The sequence below is a fragment of the Echinops telfairi genome, unplaced genomic scaffold (assembly GCF_000313985.2).
Source record: "Echinops telfairi isolate 266 unplaced genomic scaffold, ASM31398v2 ScPeMD7_3533;HRSCAF=4204_1, whole genome shotgun sequence".
NCBI lineage: Eukaryota > Metazoa > Chordata > Mammalia > Afrosoricida > Tenrecidae > Echinops > Echinops telfairi.
In genome coordinates this window covers 13,283,063-13,305,217 of record NW_022107432.1, presented here as the reverse complement: position 1 = coordinate 13,305,217, position 22,155 = coordinate 13,283,063, and the positions used below count along the sequence as shown (strand labels likewise).

At 45.6% G+C, this 22,155-nt stretch overlaps 1 protein-coding gene and 1 pseudogene across 1 annotated transcript in view; both read left to right on the top strand.

Annotated features, from left to right (window-relative positions):
• PAQR8 (progestin and adipoQ receptor family member 8) overlaps window positions 1-22,155 on the top strand; it is a 49,264-nt gene that overhangs the window by 20,063 nt on the left and 7,046 nt on the right. The gene's annotated exons all lie outside the window — the stretch shown is intronic.
• On the top strand, window positions 17,478-18,203 carry LOC101643335 (annotated as a pseudogene).

Here is a 22,155-nt window from a genome sequence, read left to right as displayed (position 1 = left end):
TAAATAGAAATAAAATCAGCATAGTTAGAAGGACTCTTTCTTTGGTCATTAGGAAGGCCACTTCCTCCTTCTTGGCCTCACTTTGTCAGATACAGATGTGGGGTGGGGGCATCAGTGAGGGGATCATCTGTGGATGGTGAGGACAGACACCTTTGTCCTCACACAAGTCTGCCCCTGCACAAGGATTATGAAGCTGCGTGACTGGCCACCCGAAACACAGCGGTTTGTGAATCACCCTGCCATCTCAAGTTGTACAGTAGCGCAGGTCATGGGGACCGGGCGGGAGAAAGGACTGACTTCCCTCTGGAAGGCCGCTCCACCCCGATGGCAGTATGCACTGGGTGACTGGAGAAGCACAGCACCAGCCATGAAAAAGTGCATCTGCCTCTCTCCCCACTCCCTTTTGGCAACGTTTTGATTGGCCCAATATCTGGCTTCGTTCTGAAAAAAAACGATGATAAATAGCGTGGTATCTTACATGTGGTATCTTAGGTGTGTTGACAATGAAGAACACCCACTGCCTGTGACTCAATTCCAACTCATAGCGACCAGAAAGGCCTGAGTAGCACTGCCCCGCGCGGTTTCCAAGGTGTGATCTTTGTGGAAGCAGACTGCCGCACCATTCTCCCACGGAGCAGCTGCTGGGTTAGAACTGCTGCCCTGGGGGTTAGCAGCTGAGCACTTTAACCACTGCACCACCAGCGCTCCTTGACAATAAAGAAGAAAAACAAAACAAACCCACTGCCATCAAGCCACTAGTGACTCCTAGTGGCCTTATAGGACAGGGTAGAACTGCCCCTGTGAGTTTCTGAGACGGTAATTCTTTTTTTTGTTGTTAATCATTTTATTGGGGGGCTCGTACAATGCTTATCACAATCGATCCATCCATCCATTGTGTCAAGTACATTTGTACATTTGTTGCCATCATCATTCTCAAAACATTCGCTTTCCACTTGAGACCCTGGTATCAGCTCCTCATTTTTCCCCTCCCTCCCTGCTCCCCCCTTCCTCAGGAACCCTTGATTATTTATAAATTATTATTTTGTCATATCTTATGCTGTCTGGCGTGTAAGACCCACTTTTCTGTTGTCTGTCCCCTAGGGAGGAGGTTATATGTAGATCCTTGTAATCAGTTCCCCCTTTCTACCCCACCTTCCCTCCACCCTCCCGGTATCGCTACTCTCTCACCACTGATCCTGAAGGGATCATCTGTCCTGGATTCCCTGTGTTTCCAGTTTCTATCTGTACCAGTGTACATCCTCTGGTCTAGCCGGACTTGCAAGGTAGAATTGGGATCATGATAGTGGGCAGGGTGGGGTGGGGTGGGGGGGGAAGCATTTAGGAACTAGAGGAAAGTTGTATGTTTCATCGATGCTACACTGCACCCTGACTGGCTCATCTCCTCCCCGTGACCCTTCTTTAAGGGGATGTCCAGTTGCCTACAGATGGACTTTGGGTCCCCAATCTGCACTCCCCCTCATTCACAATGATAAGATTTTTTTTGTTCTTTGATGCCTGATACCTGATCCCTTTGACACCTCGTGATCAGAGACTGTAATTCTTTACAGGGGTAGAAAGCCAATCTTTTCCCCTCGAACACACGATGGTTTTAAACTGCTGACCTTCTAGTTGGGTGCAGGGCCCCATACCTCCAGTTTCAGCCAACGTAGGAGCACAGTGCCGATTAGAGACATGCTCCTCTTTGCCATGTGGTGAGATGAATATTCATGGGAATGAAGCAGCCATTAGATATATGTCATTTCCCTGCCTATTGCCATTGAGTTGAATCCGATTCCTAGTGTTTCCAAGACTGCAAATCTTTACAGGCGCAGGCGGCCTCCTCTTTCTCCCATGGAGCAGCTGTTGCTATTGAAGCTTTGGTTTAGCCACCCAATGCTTACTCCACAGTGCCACCGGAGTGCCTTAGATGTAAGCCATGCGATGATGGCAAGCAAAGGGAAGCCCAGTGGATTCAACAAGATCTTATTGATTCAACAGGATCACTTTGAAGACCCCCTCTTGGTAAACCTCTGTGCTGGATTCTGAGTGCTTGTGAGGTGGGTGGGTGGGATTTAATGCCACGTGACAACATCCTGCTCATAAGACATGTATATCCTGGTGGTGTTTAGGAAAAGCACCCAAACAGCGAAGGCAAGGTTGTATGGGACACCTTCGTTTGAGTAGTGAGGCAAACGGAAGGCTGCAGGGGCATGGGCAAAGAAAGCTAACACTTGGATGCGGTGAATTGACCTGAAAGAGTGATCATCTGAGAGGTGTGATGAGTGATGGATGACATTTTCTGAGGTCGAGATGGGGAGGAAGGTGTTTCAGGTAGAGGGCAGAGCCTGGGCCAAGACCTCAGGGGCACCCATCTCCAGGCATATGCCCCAAAAGGCATGACAAAACTGCACACTGCTGCCTCGCTTGCAAGAGCAAATACCTGGAGACAGTATATGATGGAAAATATTCAGCAGAGAAAATGAGGCAGCTCGAGAATCATGTAGCAATTGATGTAGGAAAACTTTAAGACATATATTAAATTAAAGAAAGAAGGTGTTATGTCCAAAATGTGTATAAATGTTAGAAAGACTTCAAACTATGTTCTTTGCAGGTACATAATTTCATATTGTTTTTTCACTCTGTCGAGAGAAACAATTGTATAATTTCCCAAGGTTTCCAGGTGAAAACATTGGTGACTCTGAACAGCACCTAGTTCATATGTAGTGGCTGCTGCTGGGGATGGAGGCATGCAGGGGCTGGGTAAGCACTGGAGGCTAGGTTTCGGGAGCACTTACGTTATATGTGTGTACCTATTAACACGAGGTTGTTAGGCCTGGCTCATGGTCACGCTGTGTGCGCACAATAGGGCTGTCTGTAGGGTTTACAAAGTGATTCCCTTTGGAAAGCTTGCCAAACCTATCTTCTGTGGTGCCTCTGGGTGTGTCTGAATGGCCTACTTTTCTGCGCGTCGTGGAGCACTTAAATGCTGCACTACTCAAGAACTCCCTACATATAAGCACACATATGCACATGCTTCGCTATGAGTCAGAATTGCCTTGATGGTAGTGAGCTTGGTTTTGAGAATACACATAAGGAGCTACACTGGGTTGTTAAACATGGGTTGGTGGTTCAAGCCTTGGGAGAAAGATGAACGTTCTGCGCCTGTAAAGGTTTAAAACAACAAAACAGAAAACACTTCCATTGAGTCCATTTCAATGTGGAGTGACCCTACACGATAGGCTAGAACTGCTCCTGTGGGTTTCTGAGACTGGGACTTTTTACAGGAATAGAAAGCCTCATTTTCTCATGAGGAGAAGTTGGTGGTCTTGAACTGCTGGCCTTGCAGTTAGCAGCCCAATGCATAACCACTGGGCCACCAGGACTCCTTACAGCTATGGAATTCTAAAAGTTGCCCTATGGGGTCAGTATGAGCCAGCATGAACTACACACAGACGTAAAGCTGAAGTAAGTGTTACGTGTTGAGTTTTAAATTGTGAATTGGGTGAAGGTTTCTAGAGCAGATCATCAGATTCACATTGAAGACTTCTTACACATTTTGGGGCAACTTATTGATTGCATTCCTCTGACCGTACCATCACTTCTCCCACTGACTCCCTCTTTTCTGTTTCCTTCTTTCTCAGCCTTCTGAGCTTTGTCCAGGCAAAGCTGCCCCTTTGCTCTTATGCAGTTGAGTCTACCGCAGGGGTGAGTTCCTTTCTTAACGTGAAGGGTGACTAAGGACCATGGTCTCAGGGTTCCCAACTTTCTCTTTCCAGCCAATAAGGCTGGTCTCTCCTATGACATGCTAAGATCTGACAAACACTTGTCACAGCAGCCTCTGTCCTTTTCAGTTGTTTTGAAATAGTTCCTAGTTTTAAAACAAAGGGAGTAAGTCACTGTGAATATTTAGGGAGAGCAAATGGTGCCGCTCAGTGTTTTTCAAGCTTTAACCTGACTCTTGGTGAGAAAGAGATTTTACTTCAGCACCAAGAGATTTCCAACAGCGCTTATGTTCATGTGTGGGATACACCCTGACATTGTCCGCTTTGTGCATTTGGTTATGCGGAAGATCGAGTGTGGGTAGTGATATCTGAAGACACAGATGACAGCCAGCTCCTGAAAGGCTTTGACTGTCGGGCTGGAGGGGGGAGGGGAGCGAGCTTGAGTTGGCACAGAGGAGAGGGCCACCAGCAGTTTGGGGCCAGGGCAGATCACAGGGATGAGCTTTCAGCAAGTCAGTTAAGGTGGGGCTGGAGCCAACCAGAGATTGGAGGATCTAATATCAGTGAAGGGCTTATCAATGTCATGTAGCTGAGACAGTATATAGGCCTGCAGGGGGCATGGAAAGAGGAACAGATCTGGGAAGGGCAGCCTTTTTAAGAAGGCGCCCTGATGGCACACTGATTATGTACTCACCTGTTGACTGAAAGGTTGACAGTCTGAATCCACCAGCCTCACCAAGGGTGAAAGATGTAGCAATCTGCTTCAGTAAAGATTCATAGCGTTGAAACATCTCTGCAGGGAATTCTATCTTATAGGGTCACTGTGAGTCGGATTAAGCTCCACAGCAATGAGCTTTTGATTTCAGTGCACTTTAAAAAAAAATTAAAAGAATCTGATGAGTGGGATTTGAGGAAACAAACAGAACAAAACCGCTGTCTATAGGGGGATTCCAACTCTGAGTGGCCCTACAGGACAGAAGAACTTCTCTGTAGAGTCTGAAACTGTAGCTTTCTTCCTCAGAGCCACTAGTGGGTCTGAACCACTGACCTTGTGGTTAGCAAGCAGCTCAATGTTCAACTGACTCCCCACCAGGCCTCCAGTGTGAGGAAAGGAGGAGAGGAAAGACAGTGATTTCACTCTGGTTTCAAAGCTGGGTGACCAGGAATTGGTCATAGCGGTCACAGGCCTAGGTTCCTCAGGTGAAGTTGGTTTGAAGTGCACAGTGTAGTAGGTACTAAGGGCACATCCAGCTGAGAGAGTGCCCTTGATTGAGGTTAAAAGGCAGGGCTTCCTAATGGTCTCACAAGGGTTTATGACTTTCTTTAGCAGTACACGTACCTGGTTAGGAAAAAGTTAAAATAGGTTTCATCATTAGTGACCCTATAAGACAGTGGTACTGCCCTTTGGGTTTCCGAGGCTGTAAATCTTCATGTAAATAGAAAACTTCGTTTGTCTTTCTCTTCATGGAGTGCTGGTGGGTTCAAACTGCTGACCTATATAGCCCACTATGCCAACTGGGTACCTTTGGGGTATAACCTGGCATGAGGCTGTTTCAAAACTGCAGGGAGTAAGTTTAACCAGTGCCAGAATTTGAGAGAAAAGCAGGCCTTTCTGAGCACAGAGGGGCCCAACAGAATTGACGATGTCAGACGCCTGGCTTATTATGGGAGCTAGGACAGCCTGTTCCTGCCCTTCTCCATGTGACAGGAATAATAAGCGAAGTCTCCAGTGAGATTCCACATGATGATTTCCTGCCTGGCTGCTCTGTGTCCCGCATCTCTGTAGCCACAGAAGTACGGATGGCAGGCGGCCTCTCAGAAGTAAGCCAGTGATTGGGACTCTGCTCAGCAAGGGAACCATTGCTGGGGCCACCAGATGGACCGTCCAGACAAAGAACGCCCAGCTGCAATGGGCTCCTTTTGAAAAAAGGGCCAGCATTATCTTTGTGAGCTCACTGATTCTTACCTTTAGAAATGGAGACAGGTGAAAGATGGTCTCATTTCACTTTGACTTTGAACTCGGTTCTGTTGACACATGGTGAGCACCTTTCCCCTGCTGGTGTGCTGCTAGGAGGAGAGAAGGATGAATAAGTCAGTGTTCCCATCTCAAGGAGCTAGCAGCCCAATTAGGCAGGAGAGACAAGGCTGTAGAGACACAGTGGTAAGTCTGGGTGTTCTTTTTACCAAAACATTTGGGCTAGGTTGAGAGCAAGGCTTCCAACGTGTGCACTGAATCTGTCTACCTGGGCATGGAAACCAGGGATTCTCGGCAGGGCCGAACCGCTGTGAGTCAATTTGAAACCTTGGTAGACAGGCATTCCGGAAGAACAGAACGAGCTTGGAGATGGATTCGTGGTCAGTGTGCAATTGTGCTAAGGTCCTGAGAATATCTAAGGGGGAAATGGGAATGAGGTATAAAGTGGCTTGCTTCTTTCTAGCAAATAAAAAGGGGCAGTCTTGGGACTGCCGAAAGAGCTGCCTACGAGTTAACTCCTCTCCACACTCTTGTTCGTTGTCAATGTATATTTAGCACGCTATAAGCCAGTTTACCATTTTTAGGTGCATGGTTTTATGCCATCAATTCATTTATCATGATGCACAACCATCACTGCCATCTGTTGCCAAGTTTTCACTTACGTAAACAGTAACACTACACTTCCCAAATAGTGATTCCCCTTGCCCCTCCCTCCAATATTTGTTGACCAGGAAGTCTGAGGAGACCTGCCCCTTATGTTTCCCACGCTGTCATGGTGGCTTGTCAGGCCTTTTCTTCCACAGAGCTCCTCGCTGGGTTTGAACCGCCACCCTTTTCAGGTAGCAGCTGAAGTCACTGCATCACCAGGGCTCCTTCCTGTCCCTGGTCACCCCTGATAGTACACTCTGGTCTCTTCACACTGACGTGTTCAAGATGTTTCACAAGTGAGGCCATACAGTCACCTTCTGTTTGGGAGTGCCAGAGTTCAATCAACAAGGTGTTTTCAAGGTTCCTCCGTGTTCAAGCACATGTCGGGACTTCAGTCCTCTTTCTGGCTGAGTAGGATGCCATCGTACGTGTGTGCCACATTTTATTTACCGTCAGGTTAACGGTGAATCGCTAGGAGGTACTGAATCCTAGTGGGTGGTGGTTCAACCAGGCTTAATTGGTTATCAGCTCTTTCTGCCAGGGGAAAGTGCATTCCTGGTTTTGGTTTTCAGCCAGTGGAAATCTGCAGCTCTGGTTAGGGCTCACCTGGGCTGGCCCAGGTCCCAGCGGGGTTGCAGGCCTGTGATGATTTGTTTCCTGCAGGCGAGCAGCTAGATATAGCAGAGGCTGTATAACTGACGCCAAGCCACAGCTCACGAAGCCGCTAGTTATACTCCTGGGAAGTCCAGGGGGACTCCTGTCCCCAGGCTTTAATTAGCAGGCGTTTCAGACAGCAGAGCTTACCTTTACCCAAACAAGAAGTCTCTGAAGAAAAGGATCGGTGCACCCAGTTGACCTGTTGACCGATGGCCTCCCTTTGACAGCTCTGAAATAATCCCTTTCCAAACCATCCCCAGCTTCTCCAAACTCTGCTGCCAAGTATATTAGACACAGATACAGTGCGTGTGGAGGGTGCAATGTGTGCCTTCGTGCCTATTCAGGGGAGGCTGAGACAGGAGCGGTACGTTGTTGTTGTTGAGTGCCACCGAGTCGGTTCCAACTCTTGGCGACCTCATTGTATAAACACGGCCCATCCTGCACCAGCCTCACAGTTGTTGGGTGCAGCCACTGTGCCATCCATTTCGTTGCAAGTCTTCCTCTTTGCGGCGGACTCTCCACTTCTGGATGTGCTGCTCCAGGTACTGCTCTCTCCTGATCCTGTGTCCCAGCCTCAACGAGCTCCTTTCTAAGGAACGTTCACCTAAAGCAGATGTGTTCCTTCTCTAGGAGCCCCCGGGATATGTGGAGGTGTGAAGGCCCATTTGGGTTTTTGTGCTGAAGGAAGTCTTTGACAACACTATAAACAACACACAATCTAATAGACTATGCCTGCTGTATTAATAATAGATTCAATATTTTTTCCCTCCTAGTCCCCACATGACTAGGATGCCTGGTTCTGTAGTGGTTACACATTGGGCTGTGATCTGCATGGTCAGTAGTTCAAACCCACCAGCAGCTCCAAGGGAGAAAGACTGGGCTTTCTACTCTTGCAAACAGTTATAGTCATAGACAGTCACTGTGTGTCAGCATTAACTCAATGGCAGTGAATCTGTTTTGAGTCCCCCTCCTCTATGATCATTAGCTCACACTAATGCAGCTATATTGCGGTGGATCCTAGCTTTATTAGTGTGGTGTGCTGACTAGTTCAGATCAACAGCCACAGAATAATAAAATTATCTATGTATTCCTTTATAGTTCTGAGCGAGGTGTCTATCCCTCTTACCAATTAATCCTGTGTTACCTATTTTTATGCCAAATATTTCTATTCACAGAGTAACAAAACTTTATTTTTCCAATGATTAAAGTAGAAAATGTTTGTTGTTAGAAAGTAGTACAGTCAGCCTGTGTGATCACGAGGTGTCGAATGGATCAGGTATCAGGCATCAAAGAACAAAAAAATCTTATCATCGTGAATGAGGGTGGGGAGTGCAGACTGGGGGTCCAAAGCCCATCTGTAGACAACTGGACATCCCCTTATGGAAGGGTCTCAGGAAGCTGACAAGCCATTCAGGGTGCAGTGTAGCAATGATGAAACATACAACTTTCCTCTAGTTCTTAAATGCCTTCCATCCCGCTCCCCCACACTATCATGATCCCAATTCTACCTCACAAATCCAGCTAGACCAGAGGATGTGCACTGGTTCAGAGAGAAACTGGAAACAGGGAGTCCAGGGCAGATGACCCCTTCAGGACCAGTGGTGTGAGTGGTGATACCGGGAGGGTGAAGGGAGGGTGGGGTGGAAAGGGGGAACTGATTACAGGGATCTACATATAACCTCCTCCCTGGGGGAAGGACAACAGAAAAGTGGGTGGAGGGAGATGTCAGACAGTGTAAGACATGACAAAATAATAATAATTTATAAATTATCAAGGGTTCATGAGGGAGGGGGGAAAGGGAGGGAGGGGGGCAATGAGGAGCTGATATCAAGGGCTTAAGTAGAAAGCAGATGTTTTGAGAATGATGATGGCAACAAATGTACAAATGTGCTTGACACAATGGATGGATGCATGGATTGTGATAAGAGTTGTACGAGCCCCCAATAAAATAATTTAATAATTAAGAAAAAATAGTGCAGTGGTCATGCCTGCCCCCGAGTTGAATGGAACAGGCTTGGCAGCTGCTAACAACTGTAACCCGGGAAGGAAAGTACAATTCCCTGAAATCCCATCTCTTAGCAATATCTGTGCTAGCACTGCGACTATCTGCACGCCCGTGCTTTTCCTGTGCCATAACAGCTGTGTGCTCACGAAATGGAGCGTACACATAGGTTAACTTGTGTTTTGCTGTATGGAGGCAATAGCCATCTTTTTTGGTGCTCTGCTAAGGAGCACACAGGTGCCTTGGTGATGTAGGAGTTACACATTGGGCTGCTAAATGCAAGTTCAAAACCACCACTCGCCCTGTGGGAGGAACATGAGGTTATCTACTTCCATAAGGAATTCCAGTCTCAGAAACTCCCAGGGACAGTTCTACTCTTTCCTACAGGTCCTACAGAATGGGTGCCATGGCAGTGCGTTTGGTTTCTTACTGTGGAGCACTGGTGGTGCAGTGATCTAAGCACTGGGCTGCTCACCATCAGGTCAGCAGTTCAAAACCACCAGCTGTTCCTCAGGAGAAAGATGAGGCTGTCTGCTTCTGCAAGTGAAGAAATTGATGCATACATATATGTCATCTATTTTTCTGTAACAGTAAATGTAAATACATATCCATGTGTTTATCTTAACAAATGCATAGTACTCTATACTATAGAGTAATAATTTATTTAAGCAAACACCTTATATCTGCATATCAAGATAGCTATATATGTTTGCTGGATGCTGTTAAATTTGTGGGGGCATATACATTGCCTCTTAGTGAATCTGAATCTGTGTTAAAATGACCTCTGCTCATGATAAGTTTCTGCTGGTCATTGCCTGCTTTGTAGTAGGCGCCGTTGTGAACAGTGCTGTCTGTGATGGTGGGCAGATGCGACTACATCCCACCGAGGATGACTGCAGGAGCCAGCAGCTGTGTGTGGCTGTTTGAAGCTCCACCTCTCATCTGGCTCGACCAAAGTCTTTGCTCAGACGCACAGTTTTGTCCTTGTACACCAGGTTGCCACGTGAGCTGTTGTTCCTTCTCAGCCATCTGGCTATACAGTGATGTATGGAGCTGGGCTGCCTTGGATTCTGGAAGCGCTTCTTCTGTCTTCTTTGATGGAAAGCGTGCCTCTTCTGTTCTCTGTCCAACAACAAGCAAGCCATCTTCCTGCCATGTGTGAGCCCAGCACACAGTCACATGAGGGGTTCCGATGCCACTGGATCTGCTTGTTGGTGTGATCAATATAGTGCCTGATGTTCAGTACAAAGCAAACGTGGCCCAGATGGCTTACCGAACTGTACTGTATTAACGCTGGCGCAGTTCATTCCCCACTGGAAGGGTGAAGACACAGGAGAGTGAAGTTGAGGGGTTTGTCAGAGTCGAAAGTGAAAGTCTGGATTTCCATGCCTGATTTAGTGCTCTTCCAGGAATGAATGATTCTAGGTTTCTGGTAGGTTCACATAAACAACCCTGTTGTCCTGTCCATCCAGGCTCAACCCTCTAGAATAGGGATCAGCCAGTGGTGGCTTGAAAGCCATGTGTGGCTCTTTCAGTATATACATGTGGCTCTGAAGTAAAATTGAAAAATTCTAAAGGATTATTATTCAGAGTGTGGGGGTTTCATTTGTTTGTAAAAATCTTTGTATGGCTCTCAAATAATTTTTAAATTGTTGTGAGGGGCAGGATCGGCTCTTCCGTCTCAAAAGTGTGCCGATCCCTGCTCTAGAACATAGAATTGCTTCCCAGGACTTCCAATGCTGTAACCTTTGCAGAAGCAAACAGCACCGCTTACTTCCACAGAGTTGTGGGTAGGTCTGCCAGGCTACCCTTTCAGCTAGTAGCGGAGCTCTCAACCACCGAACTCCCAGGCCTCCTTACGTCCACCCCCGGGCCCCGGTCCTGGTTCAGAGAACACCATGCTCAGAGACCACTGCTCTGAAGAGCTTCTGCTTGGGCTCCAGAGAAAGTGTCATTGGGATCAAACCATGTTAGGTTCCCAAAGAGTGCCAATTAAAATTTCATTCTCCATTTTATCCGTCAGGAAGAGGGTTTCTAGATAGCCTATTACTTGTACATCAGAGTTCAGTGATCGTTCCCAGTGTCAGCTGCTTAGAAGGTTGCGCTACACCAGCTCTGTAGTCAGTCCCATGTCTCTTTAAGGTCAAGGGGCTTGTGTCAGTGATCTAGTGTTGCTACCATGGAAATGCCACAAGGGGGTGGCTTTAACACACAGAAATTTAATTTTGGAAGGAAAGAAGAATTGAGGGCACCAGCTCTAAGGGAAGTCTTTCTCTGTCAGCTCTGGGGGAAGGTCCTTGTCTTCATTCAACATTTCTGGGAGATCCCCATGTGTCCTGATGTCAGTCTTCGCGCAGGGCTTGGAGGCACTGAGGTCCCTCCTTGCTCCTCACATTCCAAGTAAACTCCCCTTACACCGGAGCAAGGCTTGGGACAGAAGAAGGGTGCTGCATCCCACCTGGATCCTAAACTAATCCTCCTTAATATAACCTGATTCTTTCTCCTTTACACTGTGGAGGTCAGGATTTATAACACATCACAAACAGAGGATAATTACATCAGATCACCTTATGGGGGTGATTACATTTTTATATTCCTGCCAAACCACTGAGACTTGTGGCTTAGTCAAGTTGACATATTTTGGGTGGACACAAGGCTCATCAGGTTTATGACCTTACAGACCCCCCCTTGGATTTGGATTTAGATTTTGTGGAGAGTATGTTTCTATTTCTTAGATAGTTCTGGAGTCTGATTTACAAAAAATTTCACTGGGAAAGAACTGAGAGGGGGTTTTTGTTTGTTTTTAAAGTGTTAAATCTTTTATTGCACATTGCCTTTATGTATTGATAAATTTAGATATGATAGCAGTTTTTGGTCTGGTGTTTTCTTTGTTTTTATTTTAATTATTTTATTGGGGGCTTGTACAACTCTTATCACAATCCATCCATCCATCCATTGTGTTGAGCACATTTGTACCTTTGCTGCCCTCATCATCTGAGAGAGGTTGGTTTGGGTTGTCGGTTTGCAGTAGTGCTCGTTTGTGCCCGGGCAGCTGTAGAGCTATAGACCATCTTGGAAAAGGGAGCCACAGCAGTGTCACAGCAGCGTGTATGAAACTGTATGTCATCACACACATAAAGGTACACTTAGAGTCCATTTATTGAGAGTCATCTATCATGGTGATGAGAGCCATACCACTAAGCCTAACTGCTTAGTTTTGTATCCTGCCTCTGCCATGCATGCATGTAGTCTTGGGCAAATCACTTAAATCTCTTTGGGCTCCTGTTTCCTCATCTATAAAATACAGTTTATGATAACCATAGCATCAACTTCAGATAATTTGGGGGAATATTAAATGAGCTAATAAGTGTCAAGCACATTACAAAACTGGTATGTGATAAACATCATCTTAAGTGTTGTTTTTTTTACACTCATTCATTTATTAAAAGATAATATATAGGAACATCCCTGTGTGCCAAAATGCAGTGCTGGATAATGCAAAGATGGTCTTATAGTTGAGCAAAGAGAGAGGCCTATGGGCCACCACACTGTAGTCACAGAGAAAGGAAAGTTGTACAGGGGAGGGTGATACAGGGAGTCGCAGAGGAGGGGAAGGGCACCTATGGGAGGGCTTCATGAGGCAGTGGGGAAAGGGATGGATGTGAGATAGGACACGAAAGGGTGAACTGGCCAGTGGGTATCAGAGACAAGGACATTACAGACGTGTGCCAGAACAAAAAGGCCTGAGAGCACAAAAGCAAAGGGGCAGAGGTAGAGGCTAGTCATGTGGGCATGCAGGTCGCCTCCATCCTACAGGCGTTCCTAAGGGAGCCAACCAGGGCCCACATTGAGACAGTGGCCGCGTCACCCAGAGCCTGTCTGAGAGGAGTCCAGCAGGGGAAGGAGGCTCTGGGAGCACTGAAGGCAGCGAGCAGAACTGCTCTCCCAGTTGAGTCGGCTGCGTGGGGCCCTGGTGGCCCGGGCGCTCCCCTGTACTACACTGCTCATCCACTTTCTCTCTGAACATTTGTAACCACCAGAAAGTACTTTTACTGTGTTTCCAAAGAAGCACACAATCACAAAAAGGAGCCATTTCATTGTTTCATAGAACATTCCCGAAAAGGGAACATTTTGGATCGTTTTTCATTGATCAAAACTAGGTAAAAATAGTTAAACTTTAAAAACCCATTTGTTTTTAGTTCTATGCCTTCCTTTTGAAAAGAAAACATAAATCAAAGAATGGCCATAAACACAGATGGTTACCTTCTTTTTCACTCTATTTCTTGGAGTAATTTTTTCTAAATAATTTTAAAGCTGCTCCAGTACAAAAAAAAATTAGCAAAACGGGTGGTGGCACAGAGATTGCATGTTGGGCTGCTAACTTCAAGGTTAGTAGTTTGAAGCCACTGGCAGCTCTTTAGGACTAAGACAGGGCTTTCTCATCCTGTAAAGAGTTGATCTCAGAAACTCATGGGACGGTCTACCTTTTCTATAGGGTTGCTGTGAGTTGGCATGACTCAGTAGCAGTTGAGTTTGAACTTTTCATTTGATATAATCAAAAGCATTAGATAAGCTTTTACAAAAATATCTATGTTCAGCAAATTCATGGTATAGCTACCATACTCAGTCTAAAATAATTGGCATTTAGTTAAGACCTTTTAAAAGGAATTGGAGGTGGAACTTCATGAAGATTTCCCAGAAGTATATCCCCACAATTTTCCTTTTCAATTGTCAAACCATTGCATTAACAATATAAGGTAGGGAGAAAAGTGTATGTATATACAGGGAGGTTGCAAAATGTTTGTGGAAAAATTCCATTATCTTTTAATTCTATTTTTCCACAAACTTTTTGAAGTTCCCTTATGTATATATATAATGGATTGTATATTTTTAGTGGGTTGTTTATACCATCTGTTCTTTGAACTTTAAAGTACATGTTTTGCTGATTGCCCATTTTATTGTTAATTATTCTCTATTTCTCTGAGAAGTGGCTGAACAGGAAGTCACCTCCTCCCCATCCCGTCTTTATGTCTGAGTGGTTGAATGTGTTGGGCATGGCCACACAGCTATTGAGTAGAGCAAATATTAACAGCCTGACTTCCTGACTCCTGATCCAGTATTTTGATTTCCTTTCAACCTTGCCTACCAGAAGGAAACTGGTGCCACATGTTCAGTAAATAATTATTGGTTGTCTTCTACATGCTGGATTCTGTATTAGATGTAGGACTTTCACGTGTACGCTGCTCGTGCTCTTAAAGGACTGGCAGCTAACGGGGAGTTGTGTATCTGAGTAAACCATGGCCCCATGAGGAAAGTGCTCTGAAGAGCGAAGTCCAGGATATAATGGGCGCTGAGAAGAACCCTAACGCAGTGTGGGGCTCAGAACAAGCTTCCTGGTGGGGCTGGTTCCTGGACAGAACCTTGAAGCTGAGCTGGAGTTGGCTGGGCAGGACAGTGCCAAGGTTGGGCAGGAAAGGGAGGAGGAGGAGGAGGAGGAGAAAGAGACCATCATGTGCTGAAGCGCGACGGAGAGTAAGGGTAGCACTTTTGAAGAACTCCCAGAATCTGCGGTGAGAAATGGGTCTGGGGAGAGGAGGTAGAAATCCTAAACCAAAGGCCACAGAAGACAGGCCCTGAGAGGGGAGTGCGGATCAGATTTCCACGTTTTAATCAGCACCCTGACGAGGTTTGAGGACTACAGCACAGCCGGAACAGTCAGATGCACAAATGGAGAAGGCCCAGGGCATGAAAAAAGGCTTCTAAGAAAGGTCTGGCTGGAAAACGTTACGTGGGATGATCTGAGATGCATGCTAGGGGAAGGCCAGGGCATGGGAGACGTAACTAGGGAAAGGATGGAGGAACAACAGGCAGGGCTGGTGGAAGAGCCAGGAGGGGTCACAGAGGATCAGGTCACTGAAGATGGGGTATTGGTCAGCAGCGTCAAATCCCACCAAGGGCTTAGGTAAGACAAAAATGGAAATAAATGTCAGCAGAGAAAATAATTCGTTTTCCTTCTGCTCCATCAAATCTACAGCCCCTTCACTAATTCCACTGCAGCCAGCCCACTCGCTTCCTCATTACCCCCTTGTGTTAGTCTAGGTACTTTAGAGAAACAAATCCACAGAAACTCATGTATAAGATAGAGTTTTATATGAAGGTTAAGTGCACATTAAGAAAACATCCCCACCCAGTGTTGCCCAAGCCCACAAGTCCAACATTAACCCATTAAGGTGACCAGACGTCCCACTTTTGGTGGGACAGTCCTGATTTTTAACAATTTTTCCTGCATCCCGCAGCATTTTTTAAAAGTCCCGATTTTTGGAAAGAATGCACAACAAGCTAGGGTATACGGTTTTCAGCTGCCATGTGGCTATTTCGCCAAGATATGAGTTTTATCAATGGTGTCCTGCTTTACCATTTAAAATCTGGTCACCTTACATTAACCCATATGTCCGACATCAGTCCACAAAGTCCTCCTCCATCTCACAAAACACACGCAAGGATGCCAACTGCAGGAAGAAAGCTGAGTCAGTGAGCAGGTTCCAGCACCCAGGGCTGCATCGGGGTAGGTCCATGTGGCTTCTCCTCAGGGATGTCTCAAAGGAAGTGACCCTTGCCAGCTGACGCAGGGAACTGCTACAGCAGCTGCACCTTGGTGCAACGATCACAAAGCAAGAGATCCAAGAACACAAAAGGCAAGGCTCACTGAGCTATTTATCCCTCTGCCTTTCAATTAACCCCACGTGTTTATCGGCCAGGTTGGCACAATAAACTAACTACCTCACCCTTTGTTAGTCTGGGTTGACTAGAGAAACAAATCCAGATACATTTATGTGTGTGTAAAAGAGGACTTTCTATCAAAGAGCAATTGTACATTAAGAAAACTTCCCAGCCCAGTCCAGATCAAGTCCACTCATCCAGTATTACCCCATATGTCAATACTAGTCCACTAATTCCACTTTAGATTCATGCAACTATGTGATGATGCTGAATGAAGGAAGATCACAGGTCAGTAGGTGCAATGTCTTGTGGTTCCAGTGGTGGTGGAATCATCTCAGCACTGGCGTGGGTCTCCGCGTGGCTTCCCCAGCTCCAGGGGTCTAACTCCATCAGTGTAGCTCCATGTGGCTTGTCAACAAGAATATCTCACAGGGAGGCGAAACAGAGAGTGTGTCTGGCCTCCCATGAGCTATTTATCTCCATCATGCCTCCAAATGAGGTCATCAAGTTGCGACCTGATGGACAGACTAGGCTCCATCCCTTCACAAGTTGACAGATTATGTTACTGCCACAGAAACCAACACGTGGTTTCCTCCAAAGTAGGCTCAAATTTGACAGCTGACTATTGGAAGCTTGTTTCCGGAAGCACTCCCTACTTTGGCGGAGCTAGCAACCATGAAACCTGTACTCTAAAGGAGTGCAGAGCAGCTTCTCAAACGAACGATGATCAAATGCCTTCCCATGAACATCATTGTGGCTGTGGGGGCTTCCATTGGGCAAAGGGAAATTTCATGGTAGAGGATAAGGTGGTTACTAAAGAGAGGGCAGTGAAATCTCCCTGTCTTCTACTAACCACTAACCACACACTTGGAATTTTTTCATGATGCTAAGCTTCCCAAGGGACATTTCAGTCCTTTTCGCCCACAGATAGAAGACTTAGAACTCAGAAACCCTCATTGCTGAGAGAAGGGATCGTATTCTGAGTCCCAGGCCATCGCGGCTTCCTTCTGTGTGTTGGGTCACATTCTCTAGACTAGAGGGTGGCCTGATTAGTTCAAGGTCAGAGGTCTGTAGCCACAGTTGTCTATAGAGTCCAACAAAGAGCTGCTTCACATCCTGCCGGGGGTCCGAGGTCTGAATTATGCTCAATCCAAACCACCCTCGTCCTCATGGCCGTTTCACTTCCTGGTTGCAACCACTGGAACAGTCCATCTCACCAAGGGTCTTCCTCTTCCTCGCTCACCGTCTGCTGTACCAGGCATGCTGTCCTTGTCTAGGGACGGGGTCCTCCTGATAATGCGTCCCGTCCCAAACATGTAAGACGAAGCCTCACCATCTTTCTTCTGAGGAGCATTCTGGCCATTCTTTCTTTCCAAACACATTTTGTGGGGTTTTTGGCAGTCCATGGTATATTCAATATTCTTTGCCAACACCATAATTGAGACCCATCTCTTTTTCCTCAGTTTCCCGTATTCATTGGCCAGCTTTCGGATGCACGAGGACTTTGAGAATACCATGGCATTCACCAGGCACACCTTAGACTTCAAAGTCATAGCTTTGCTTTTGAATAATTTTTTGGAAGAAAAACATTTAATTGGTACAATAGGACAAGGGTATTCATTCAGCAACTCAGCTGCAGCTCCTTCTCCCCTTCTCCCCCCAAAATCTTTTTGCTTTTGACTATTTTAAAGAGGCATTTTAGGGCCTGTCTTCTCTACGAGTTGCAAGCTGGCGGGGTGTGCGGTCGTCCTGCATGGAAACGGCCAGCGCTGCTGCGGGGTCCCCAGCTGACCAGGACAGGTTCATTTGCATCTACCCCGCTTATCTGAATAACAAGAAGACTCTCGCGGAGGGGCGGCGCATCCCCGTCAACAAGGCTGTTGAAAATCCAACAGCTTCAGAGATTCAAGATATATGCTTAGCAGTTGGACTTAACGCATCTCTTGAGAAAAATAAAATGTACTCTAGAGAGTGGAATCGTGATGCTCATTACAGGGGCAGCGTCCGGGTCCAGCTGAAACAAGAAGATGGTAGCCTCTGTTTGGTACGTCGGTAATGTTGTATGCAGCCGAGATGATACCTAAGCTGAAAACAAGGACACAAAAACAGGTGGGACTGACCAGAGTCTTCAGCAAGGAGAAGGAAGTTAAAAAGGAAAAGGCAAGAAGAAGAAATGATCTGGGGTGAGCATCAAGTCTCTGGTCCTCTGGTAGGACACAGGGATGGAGGCCTCCCTTGTCTACCTGAGAGAAACCGAAGAAACTTGTTTGCATCTGGAAGGAACTGTGACTTTTTGTGCCTCCCAGCTGCCGCATCCAAGTTGACAATGAAATAAATACACTCGAACATTTTCATCTAGCTTTTATGCAATATAAAAGAATTGCCCTTCAGTGCATTTTGTGGCTGAAAGAAGAATATTTTTTAAATGGAACAATGAACTGTACCATAAGTTCCTTGAAATCCTATGTTTATCCTCTGTGCAAACATGTTTGAGATAAATTTAACATTTGAACCATATAATTTGTTCATCTTTAAAAAGTTAATGAAATAAGTTTTGACACTATTAAAAAAAAGAGGCATTTTATACAGATTTGCCCAATGCAATATTTTATTTGATTTCTTGACTGCTGCTTGCAGGAGCATTGAGTTCTGGATCCGAGTATAATGAAATCCCTAACAACTTCCATCTTTGCTCCATTTATCATGGTTGTGGAGTTTTCCTCCAAACTTGATGGCATATTTTTCATGTAGTCAAGCTTGTGTTATTTGCTCAGCATCCAGGTTAAACACATATGGTGAAAGTATACTGCCCTGCCTCAGACATTCCTGATTTTACACTATGCAATGTCCTTTTGTTCTGTTCAATTGGCTGCATCTTTTTCTGTATACAAACTTCACATGAGCACAACGAAGTGTTCTCGAATTCCAATTGTTCACAAGGTTATCTATAATTTGCTATGACCCACGTGTTAATGCCTTTGCATAGTCATAAAACATAGGTATCTTATTTTCTCTGCTTTCAGTCAAGATCCATCTGACATCAATAGTGACAGCCCTAGTTCCACATTTTCTTCTGAATCTGGCTTGAATATTTGGCAATTCTCTGTCCATGTAATGCTGCAACCATTTAGAAATTATCTTCAGTACAATGTTAGTTCTGTATAATATTAATGATATTATTCAGTAATTTCTACATTCTGTTGGATCAACCTTTCTTTGAAATGGGTTCGAATATGCTCTCTTCCCATTGGTTAGCCAAGTAGCTCTCTTACAAATTTCTTAACCTAGACAAAACAATGCTTCTAGCGTAGCATCTGTTTGTTGAAACATCACAACTGGTATTCCATCAATTCCTGGATCCTGGTTTTTCACCAACACTTTCAGTGCATCTTGGACTTCCACCTTCAGTAATATTGGTTCTTGATCATCTGCTATTTTCCGAAATGCTTGAACATTGAGCAGTTCTTTTTGGAACAGTGACTCCATCTTCTTTTGATGCTACCTGTGCCATTCAATATTCTGCTCATGTTGTTATTAGGTGCCATTGAATTCAGAGCAAGCCTATATACAATAGAGGGACCCACCACCCAGTCCTGCAATTGTTCTTATGTTTGAGCCCATTGCTGCAGCCACCGAATCAGTCTATCTTACCAAGAGCCTTGTTCTTTTTCACTGCTCCTTTACTTTACCAAGCATGGTGTCCTTTGCCAGGGACTGGTCTCTCCTGATGACATGTTCAAAGTACATGAGACCAAGTCTCCCCATCCTTGCTTGTAAGGAGCATTCTAGCTACATTTTTTCCAAGACAATCTTGTTTATTTTCTTGGATGGCCAGGGTAGTTTCTGTATTCTTTGCCAGCACCATATTTCAAATGCATCTTTTCCTCTACATCTTCCTTAGTTAGTGCCCAACTTTGCAGAAGAGGCGACTGAAAAATCCCATGGGTTGGGTCAGGCGCACCATCCTCAAAGTAACATTGTGCGTTTCAACACTTTAAAAGAGGTTTTGTGCAGCAGATTTACCCACTGCAATGTGTTCATTGATCACTGGACTGCTGCTTCCTTGAGCACAGCGATCCAAGCAATGGGAAATCCTTAACAATTTCAACCTTTGCTCCATTTATCATGATGTCACCTATTGGTCCAGTTGTGAGGATTCTGATTTTCTTTACATTGGGTTGTAATCCATATTGAAGGCTGAGATCCTTGGTCTTCATCAACAAATGCTTCAAGTGCTCCTCACTCTCAGCAAGCAGTTTGTGTCAGCTGCATACGGCAGGTGGTTAATAAGCCTTCCTCCAAGCCTGACGCCGCATTCTCCTTCATATAACCCTTTTTATAATCCATAGAATCCTTCAGTATTTTGTTTTCAAGGCTTGAATCTTTTTCTTCTTTCAGCTTGAGAAATGCCTAGTATAATCTTCCTTTTTGGTATTCTAACTCTAACTCAACTTCTGCTTGCATGATTTATTGTAATATTTCACTTTGTCTTCTCAAGCTACTCTTTGAAAATTTTTATTCAGCATTTTTTCTTCATCATTTCTTCCAGAAGTTATTGTGTAGTGCCTTCTAACTCAGGGAGGCTCGTCATCAAGCACTATATCAGACTATATTCTCTTGTGACCCATAAGGTTTTCATTATTTAATGTTCAAAAATAGATCTTTGAAGCCTTTCCTCCAGGTCTGGCTTTGTCTGGAAGTTCTAACCCTAATCCCCATGGGTGACTGACTCTGCTGGTATCTGAAATATTTGTGACCTCGCTTCTACCATTATAGCAACATGGTTGCCACCACAGTATGTCATCCTGACACACAAGTGGTAGATCTTGTGACATCCTGTCCTGCAGAGCAATGCCAGATCTTGTTGCCTAGTGCCAGGGTGGTACTAGCAAGCCCCACCCGAGTGGATTATAAAGGTGCCAGAGACAAGCCACACACACAGTAGCTAAAACGAAGCAGAAGTTTTATTCAATATAGTCCAGAAAATGAGGCGGGTCCTCTTCGCTAGGTGAGTAGGACACCTTAAGCATAGATCAGATACGCCTGGAGGGCAAAGCAGGCCCCTGTGGTGAGTTGCGAAAGGGCACTGTCTAGGGGAACTGTTCTTGTTTTCATAGGCACAGTCGATTGGGGTGGAGATCACAGTTCTGCAGATGGTCAGGCAGCTTTGTAATTACTTTACGTAGTTTGTCCTTGGGTCTCCAGCACATTTTCCTTGAAATGTGTCTCAGGGTGCAGTTCTGTGTCAGGATACAAGGGCCTGGCCTCAAGGTCAAGATTTTTACCAGGCTTATTCTCTCAGGGTCCACTGTTTCCTTAGCAGGCAGAAGTCCCTTTTCAGCTCTTGTCAGATCCCAAAAGTAATGCACTTAATTCCCCAGAGCTCAAACAAACCCAGTTCGGTCAGAGGAAATCCGCCCCTCAGCTCAACAATTACAAGGCAACTTTGAAAAAAAAAAGGAAGCAAGTGTCCAAGAAGGAGCTGGCGCCGCCTCTCCTACTTCCGCCTCATCAACCCCACCCCTACCTCTCATTAACTGCCACCAGGTTTCCTTTGAGGACACCTCCAATCAGAATTGTACTCCTCAGCGTTGGGGTCCCTCTGCTGGCTGATAAAGGAAGCGCGGCTTAGCGTTTCCATTTCTCCCTTTGGTTTGCTAGCTCGTCTTTTAAATAAGGTATCAAACACACTCACTGCCAAGGTGTGGATGCCGACTCCCACTAATGACTATTCACTTTTTCTCTCCCACTCTCCTCCTTTTTGGAGTTTCTCTTTCTGGTTGATTCCTTAACTCTTAAAACGTTTCTTGGGTGTCTTTCATTCCTCTGCCACTTCATGGCCTGTACCTGGTAGGAGACCTCTGATAAGTGAGGGCCAAACAGATGACTCAATACAGGCTTCAGGGAGCTGTAGTGGGAGTAGACAGAGATACAGAGGGTGCAAAAAACTCTCCACTTACTAACCACTCCTACATCTTATGCCAGCCATGGGCATAAGAATAGAAAATGTCGAGTAATTCCCACAGAGCCGAGGGAAGATGGCATCCAGGTAGATTTACCAGCCCGGAGCTCTTGCTGCCAGACCAGAAAATTAAGAGTTAAGATAGGCGGGATAAACAATTCGGAGACATTAAGAATGGAACCGATGGTTCAGGGGTGGGTGTGGGTGAGGGGAATACGGGAGAAGGTGAGGTGGGAGAAAGGAAGGGTGGGGGGACAAGGGAACAAGTTAACTAAAATCAATAGAGAGAGGGGCAAATGATGCCTAAAGTAAAAGGAAAAGAGGAAAGAACCAGGAGGCCAAGGACATTTATAGAGATCTAAATACAAGCATGTACACATGTAAATATATTTATATATGAGGGGAATAGAACTATGTACTCATATCTATATGTTAAGAATTAAGGTTGCAGATGGACATTGGGCCTTGA